This window comes from Pongo abelii, chromosome 2, assembly GCF_028885655.2.
Source record: "Pongo abelii isolate AG06213 chromosome 2, NHGRI_mPonAbe1-v2.0_pri, whole genome shotgun sequence".
Lineage (NCBI taxonomy): Eukaryota > Metazoa > Chordata > Mammalia > Primates > Hominidae > Pongo > Pongo abelii.
The window spans coordinates 122022539-122030758 of record NC_085928.1 but is presented as its reverse complement, the minus strand read 5'-3'; positions in this window follow the sequence as shown (position 1 = coordinate 122030758).

Here is an 8220-nt window from a genome sequence, read left to right as displayed (position 1 = left end):
CAGAAAAAGGGAAGCAACTCAGAAAAAATGCAGGCAATGGCTGCAGTGGAGAAGGATCCCAGGCTGACAGGCAAAAGCCAAATTATAATTGTTACAATTAGGGTCAGGTACATAAAACAGTAAGAAAAATTAGCAGTAGCTTAAACAAGAGAGATTATTCCTCCCTCATGTAAAATAAATTTTTCAGTGCAAAGCTGAAGGGGAGGGTAAGAAACAATAAAGGAACCAAAAAGATCACCAATAAAGGAACAAGATTTATACTAGCATCACATTTATGATCATTCATGAGAAGTCTTAGAAATTTTGTCTCCTCTTTCTGCAGAAGAAAGATGTAGTATATCAGAAACAGTGGAACTTCCTGAGGAGAGCTATGAAAAGAGACTCTAAGTTATCAGCTATTTAAGCAGCCTAAACACATCCACTTCACATTCGATCAAAACCTCAGTGAGCTCCCACAAGAATGCTTTCAAGAAGCATGGAATAAATTTCGAGCAACAGAAAATAATACACTTTGGGAGGCCACGGTGGGATGATTGCTTGAGGCCAGGAGTTCAAGACCAGCCTAGGCAACATGACGAAACCCCGTTTCTACAAAAAATACAAAAATTAGCTGTGTGTGGTGGCGTACACCTGCAGTCCCAGCTACTAGGGAGGCCGAGGTGCAAGGATTGCTTGAACCCAGGAGTTAGAGACCAGCCTGACCAACATAGTGAAACCCCGCAAAAAATTAGTGGGGTGTGGTGGTGCACGCTGTAATCCCAGCCACTCAAGAATCTGAAGTAGAAGAATCACTTGAATCCGGGAGGTGGAGGCTGCAGTGAGCTGCGATGGCACCACTGCACTCCAGCCTGCATGACAGAGCAAGACTCTGTCTTTAAAAAAAAAAAAAAGTGGCCCAGCGCAGTGGCTCACGTCTGTAATCCCAGCACTTTGGGAGGCCGAGGCGGGCAGATCACAAGGTCAGGAGATCGAGACCATCCTGACTAACACAGTGAAACCCCGTCTCTACTAGAAATACAAAAAAATTAGCCGGGCATGGTGGCAGGCGCCTGTAGTCCCAGCTACTCAGGAGGCTGAGGCAGGAGAATGGCGTGAACCTGGGAGGTGGAGCTTGCAGTGAGCCGAGATGGTGCCACTGCACTCCAACCTGGGCTACAGAGCAAGACACCATCTCAAAAAAAAAAAAAAAAAAAAAGAATATTCAAGTGATTACAGAGGTCATGACATTGATTGGCCCTGTTGTGAAGGAAATGTACTTCTGTCATCCCACTTGACTCAGCCAGGAGTAATAATTGCATAATAATGTAAACTCTGTTTCTTGAATTTCAGCATTTAGGAATAACATGGAGGTTGAACCCATGGATACAGAGGGCCAACTGCACATACAATGAGTGCTTGAAGTGCACTGATCTTCAGTGAACAGCTCACTGACTCTTTACAGGTGTGTATACTAGAGCAGCTATCACTCAGATGGAGACATAGAACATCACCAGCACCCCAAAACATTTCCTCATGCTCCTTCGCCATCAATCCACCTCTTCCTAGAAATAATCCCTATTCTAACTTCTATCACCATTGATCTGTTTTGCCTGTTCTTGATCTTCAGACAAATCAAAAAGTATATTTTCTTGTGTTTGTCTTTTTTCACCAAACATAATAAAAATTATTTCTATTGCTGCTACCTCAGTAGTTTATTCTTTTTATTGCATTGTGGTATTCCATCATATGACTAGTCTAGAAACTGGGTTTTGCCGTGTTGTCCATGCGGGTCTCAAACTCGTGAGCTCAAGCGATCCGCCCACCTCAGACTCCAAAGTGCTGAAATTATAGGCATGAGCCACCATGCCTGGTCAGCATTGGGGAGTTTCAAGAACAACTATTCCAGCAAAGGAGGGGAACTTCACCACCGCTGCATCTCCTAGCCTTGGAAGTCACGCAGCATTGCTTCTGCTGTGTTCTCTTTGTTACAAGTAAGTCACCAACACACCCAGATTCAAGAGTAAGGAAAATAAAATCTACCTTTTGGTAGGTGAGTGGCAATATGCTAGATGAGCATGTGCGAGATCTTTTGCAGCCAATTTTGGAAAAATACACTCAACCATGCTGTCCCACACCCAGTTTTTTTTCTCCATCGTCCTTTTTCTTATTGGATATTATCTTATTTATTTATTTGTGTTTAGTGAACCACCTCCCTTTACTGGAATATATGCTCTGAAATGGCAAAAACTCTCTCTGTTGTTCTCTACCCTCTCACCAGTACCTGAAGGTGCTTGTACATTGTAGGTAATAAACATATTGATTAAAATAGTAAGAATTTTGGCCAGGCACCGTGACTCACGCCTGTAATCCCAGCACTTTGGGAGGCCAAGGCGGGTGGATCATCTGAGGTCAGGGGTTTGAGACCTGCCTGGCCAACATGACGAAACCCCGTCTCTACTAAAAATACAAAAATTAGCTGGGCATGGTGGCAGGTGCCTATAATCCCAGCTACTCAGGAGGCTGAGGCAAGAGAATCGCTTGAACCTGAGAGGCGGAGCTTGCAGTGAGCTGAGATCATACCATTGCACTCCAGCATGGGCAACAAGAGTGAAACTCCATCTCAAAAAAAAAAAAAAAAAAAAAGTAAGAATTTTGTATCAGGGAACAAGTAGATGCTTCTGGTCAATAAACCAATTAATAGAACTACAAGAATATTTTTAGACATGTGGACCTAACCGCTCAAAGAACTAAAACCAGAATTAGTTTTAAGGAGTTGCCTGTAGGGTACAAGATGGGAAGACGAAAGATAGGGAAGAGGGTTAGTGCCGTTCTGTGGCATGTGTACGTATGACAATTTGTTTTGTTTTGTTTTTGAGACAGGGTCTCGCTCTGTCACTTAGGCTGGAGTGCAGTGGCACAATCTCGGCTCACTGCGACCTCTGCCTCCTGGGCTGAGGCAAGCGATCCTCCCACTTCAGCCTCCTTGAGTAGCTGGGACTTCAGGCACGTGCCACCACTCACAGCTAATTTTTTGTATCTTTTGTAGAGATGGGATCTTGCCACGTTTGTAGAGATGGGGTCTTGCCATGTTGCCCCGGCTGGTTTTGAACTCTTGGACTCAAAGTGATCCGCCCACCTTGGCCTCCCAAAGTCCCAAAGCTGCTGTCTCCTGCAGCTTAACACCCAACACCATGCCTGGCCCGTACTGACAGTTTTAAAAATCCATGTACTTATATTTCTTAGATATTGAAAATTTGCTACCTGCACCTGCTGCGTTCCCACCCTCTGGAGACCTGGGAATCTGGCTGCAGCCTGGAAAGGCTGGAGAAGCAGATGACGGCACCCACCAGCTCCTCTCCCTGTCCCACCTCTTCCCTGGGGAACCAGACCCTACCTGTGTGGTGGTGGGTGGGCTGATTGTCAAGACATGTGTCATATACATTTGTATCAAAAATAAAGAAGTGACTATCAAAAAAAAAAGAAAATTGGAAAAGATTAAATTTTTAAAAAGGTGATTGTAGAAAATGTGGAAAAACTAGAAGAGAATACAAAGGAATAAAGTATTATTTGTAATCCTGCCACCTAGAAAGAGCCACTGTAAACAGTTTGTTCTATTATCTTCTTGTCGAAATTAAAATAGACAGTTCTGTGTCTTGCCTTTCCCTTTTCCATTCATTAATTCTCTTTTTGATCTAGTGCTAAGAGTCATACTCATTAATTCTGTTATGAGGATTTGCACTGGGCCAGAAATGCTGCCTGACAAAGGTATTTGATCTAAGGTTAAAAATTCTGTTAGTTCTTGTTTCTCCTGCTAGAGGACTGCATAATTATACCCTTTATCTTTTCCTCTCTCCTCCCTTGCAGTCCACCCGCACAATCCTGCTTAACCCACTCTTAACCCTGCTCTCTTCCCCTTGTTCAGGGACTGCTTGAGCCCATCATTATCTCGTTCTCCTCAGCCACAGGACAGCAGTGTGTGTCTTTTTAAGCTATGGCCACATAACAAACTACCCAAAACACAGTGGTTTAAAACAACAAGGATTGTACTATTTTTCAAAATTCTATGGGTCAGGAATTTGAACAGGGCACATCTCCATCATATCTATTCCATATGCTGTCTGCTGCAGCTTAACGCCAACACATCTGAAGTCTCAACTAGGATCACTGGAAAGACCAAGGACAAATGAGACCCCTTAAATTGAGGTCATGTGTCTGGGGCTTCGCTCACACTGTCATCTGAGTGCTGGTGTGGTCTCTCCAGCGGGGTAGTCTGCCTTCTTACAAGGCAGCCGGGGGCTCCCAACAGCTTAGGCCTTGAACTGTGATGGCATTCCATTGGCTAAAGCAAGTCACAGGCCCAGCCCAGAGTCCAGAGGAAGGAAGCACACAGGGTACAAACACCAGAAGGCATGGGATGCTGGGAGCCACCAATATATCTGACTACCACACATCAGATGGACTGGAATCCAGATCTGGTCTCCTCAGTTTACAGGCTATATTGCCTTGGCTTGATTTCTTCACTTCTCTGAGCCACCATTTCCTTTCTTATCTGTAAAATAATTGGATATCATTTCTCCCCAGCAGAATCATTGTGTGCATTCAATTGTATATTGTGCCTGGAACCTTCGCTGCATGAGATATCATAGAAGAGACTCAAGCATTAGAAAGGCATGTAGACTGTAAACCCGCTGGGAACATGAGAACATAAGCTCCTGGCAACCTGAAAAAAATCTTTGGGAGAGCTTCAGACTTCCAAGAAATCAGAAGTTGGAGGCAACGGTGTTTAAATCTCAAACAAAAAAATGATCCCAGTGAAAAAAATAGATAATATTATATGGTTGCATAAGTGCAGAAGTTTTTCTTCTTTTTTTCTCCATCTTGACTTTTTTCTTCTCTTTAGCAATCTCTTGTCTCTATTTTAAGTTTACTCTTTTTCTTCTTATCTCTTACTGAATAATTTTCTCTGCCAAGTAACCTCTTGTTCTAGCTCAAAACCTGGAGCCTCAAGAAGCCCTTCCCATGTTTATCCACTTTCTTCTCTGGAAGAGTCCCCATAACTGGTCCCCACCAAGGCTGGAAGAAAGCAGAGCTCACACCCCACAGGAGGTCACGAGAATTCTGCCTGGGCTCTTCCTCCTGGCCTCCTGCCTTGCCATGTCCATTCTGAGGCCCCTCCCCCCACACAGTTCGAGGCTCCCTCAAAATGAAGGGATGTGTAAGCAAGTGACCTTTAACCCAATTAGAATCCTCCTGCAATCTGTGCTAATCTTCTTAGGTGTTAATATTTAGCATTACCTTGTACTACCCAGTCAGGGCAGCTGCCTGAAGCCTTATCAGCAAACCCTTTAAAAATGCTTCCTTGCTTTTCTTCCCCCTGCTTCCTTGATGAGGATTCTGGGGCTGGCAAGGGGTGGGTAGAAATGACTCTTCCTTTGAAAGTCAAAGATTTAATGAAGGGCACAGGAACTATTTCTCAGAGTCCCTATCTGCTGCAGGATAATTAGCACTTTATTAAAGGCTCATATTTAATGTAACAGTGAGGAAGGTGATTGGTGCTTCTCAAGCTTGAAAGAACGGATTCTGGTCCAGTAGGTCTGGGGTGGAGCCTGAGTTTCCAGATGTCTAAGAAGCTTTCAGGAAACACTGCTCCTGGTGGAGGTGGTCTGGGAACCACATTTAGTGTACTAGTCAGGGTTCTCCAGAGAAACAGAACCAATAGGATACATACATTTATAATATATACACACACAGATGTAGCACACATGGGAAGTCCTCACTTAATGACATCGACAGGTTTTAAGTGAAACGATGTATAACAAAACCAATTCTACCATAGGCTAGATGATACAAACAAGACTTAAATTTCTATGGCATATTTCTGGTCACAAAAACATCAGCAAACCTCTAAATAAACACTTATAATATTAACATTGAAATAAATATGAGTTATTCATACATTTAAGAAAAATTAATAAAAACAAGTAAGATAATCATTTACCCAGTTTTTGGGGAATCATTGAGTGATGGTGATTGTAGTGGCTGTGGAATAAATCAAGAAATCAATGTTTGCAAAGTGAAAATTGTAAGGAGCACCTCCTGTGACCATAGGGCTCATAAACAATCACACATAGGGAGGGCTCAAAAAGTGCTTTTGTCCCACATTGTTTATTGTGGTGCATTTGTATGATTATCAAATACTTTACACATTTTTATTTTATAATAATTTGTATTTATCCATTCATTTTCCAACCTGCTTATTCAAGTACAGGGTTGCAGTGGCAGGAGCTTATCCCAGCAGTTCAGGAGCAAGGCAGGAACCAGCCCTGGACAAGACCCATTCCATTGCAGGGCACACTCATATGCACATGCACACTCACCAGACTGTGACCATTTAGATACACCAGTTCACCTAATGTGCACATCTTTGGGATTCAGGAGGAACTCAGAGTACTGGGGGAAACCCACGCAGACATGGGGAGAATGTGCAAACTCCACACGGACAGTGGCCCTGGCCAGGAATGAATTTTTTTCTCGTCGACATTACAATGAAATGATGTTGGATGAAACGATGCTATTGGCTGGGTGCGGTGGCTCTCACCTGTTATCCCAGCACTTTGGGAGGCTGAGGCAGGAAAATTGCTTGAGGCCAGGAGTTTGAGACCAACCTGGGTAACATAGCAAGACCCTGTGTCTACAAAAAAAAAAATGTTTTTAATAGATGGATGTGGTAGATTGTGCTTGTAGTTCTAGCTAATTGGGAGGCTGAGAAGAGAGAGAGGGAAGGAAGGAAGAAAAAAAGGAAGGAAGAGAGGGAGGGAGGGAGGGAGGGGCCGACTATGGGCACACCTAGGAGTTAGCCCTGCTCTGGAAGAAGCGGCTCTGGTTCAATGAAAAATTATTCTTTTTTTGAGACAAAGTTTCTCTCTTGTTGCCCAGGCTGGAGTGTAATGGTGCCAGCTCGGCTCACTGGAACCTCCACCTCCCAGGTTCATGGGATTCTCCTGCCTCAGCCTCCCGAGTAGCTGGGATTACAGGCACCTACCGCCACGCCCGGATAATTTTTTGTATTTTTAATAGAGACGGGGTTTCACCATGTTGGCCAGGCTGGTCTCAAACTCCTGACCTCAGGCGAACCACCCGTCTCCCAAAGTGCTGGGATTACAGGCATGAACCACTGCGCCCAGCCTCAGTGAAAGATTCTTGTTTAACCTCACCAGTTGAATTATTTCCTGGTTGACGCCCCAGTGATGGCACTTGCTTGCATCAATAGCACACTTCTAGCTCCCTGTCTCAGCATAGGCACTTGCTTCCAAGCTGAAACTACCTGCTATATCTCTATATTCAAGAGATATAAGAAGTTTAATTTTTCCATTGGATAATGGCAATTAGCTAACACAAATGACAACCTCAATTACCAGGTGAATTTAGGATGAACTACATGTAGGAAACAGTGCTACCAAATCAAATAAAGTGGGTTGCTCCAGGTCTTATAAATCAAAAGAGTGCGCCGGGCACGGTGGCTCACACCTGTAATCCCAGCACTTTGGGAGGCTGAGGCGGGCAGATCACTTGAGGTCAGGAGTTCAAGACCAGCCTCAACATGGAGAAACCCCGTCTCTACTAAAACCACAAAATTAGCCAGGCATGGTGGTGCATGCCTGTAATCCCAGCTACCCAGGAGGCTGAGGCAGGAGAATTGCTTGAACCTAGGGGGCGGAGGTTGTGGTGAGCCGAGATCGCACCATTGCACTCCAGCCTGGGCAGCAAGAGTGAAACTCCATCTCAAAAAAAAAAAAAAATCAAAAGAGTGGTCATCCCTTTGCAGCAAGCCATTTCCCATAATACAGAGATCAGGGGGTCGGGGCCCTTCTTTCCAGAATCACAGACTCTGGTAAAGTTCAACATTGTCAACGTACAGTTAGTCATTATGTTGCGAATTCTTGACCAATAAAACTGATAATTTAATTGCTAGTTAAAAGAAAAAAGAAGGAAGGCAGGGAGGGAGGGAAGAAGGAAGGAAGGAAGGAAGGAAGGAAGGAAGAAGGGAGAAAGAAGGAAAGGGCCAGGCGCAGTGGCTCACACCTGTAATCCTAGCACTCTGGAAGGTCGAGGCCGGTGGATCACTTGAGGTCAGGAGTTCGAGACCAGCCTGGCCAACATGGTGAAACCCCATCTCTACTAAAAATACAAAAATGAGCTGGGCGTGGTGGCACTCGCCTGTAGTCCCAGCTATTTGGGAGG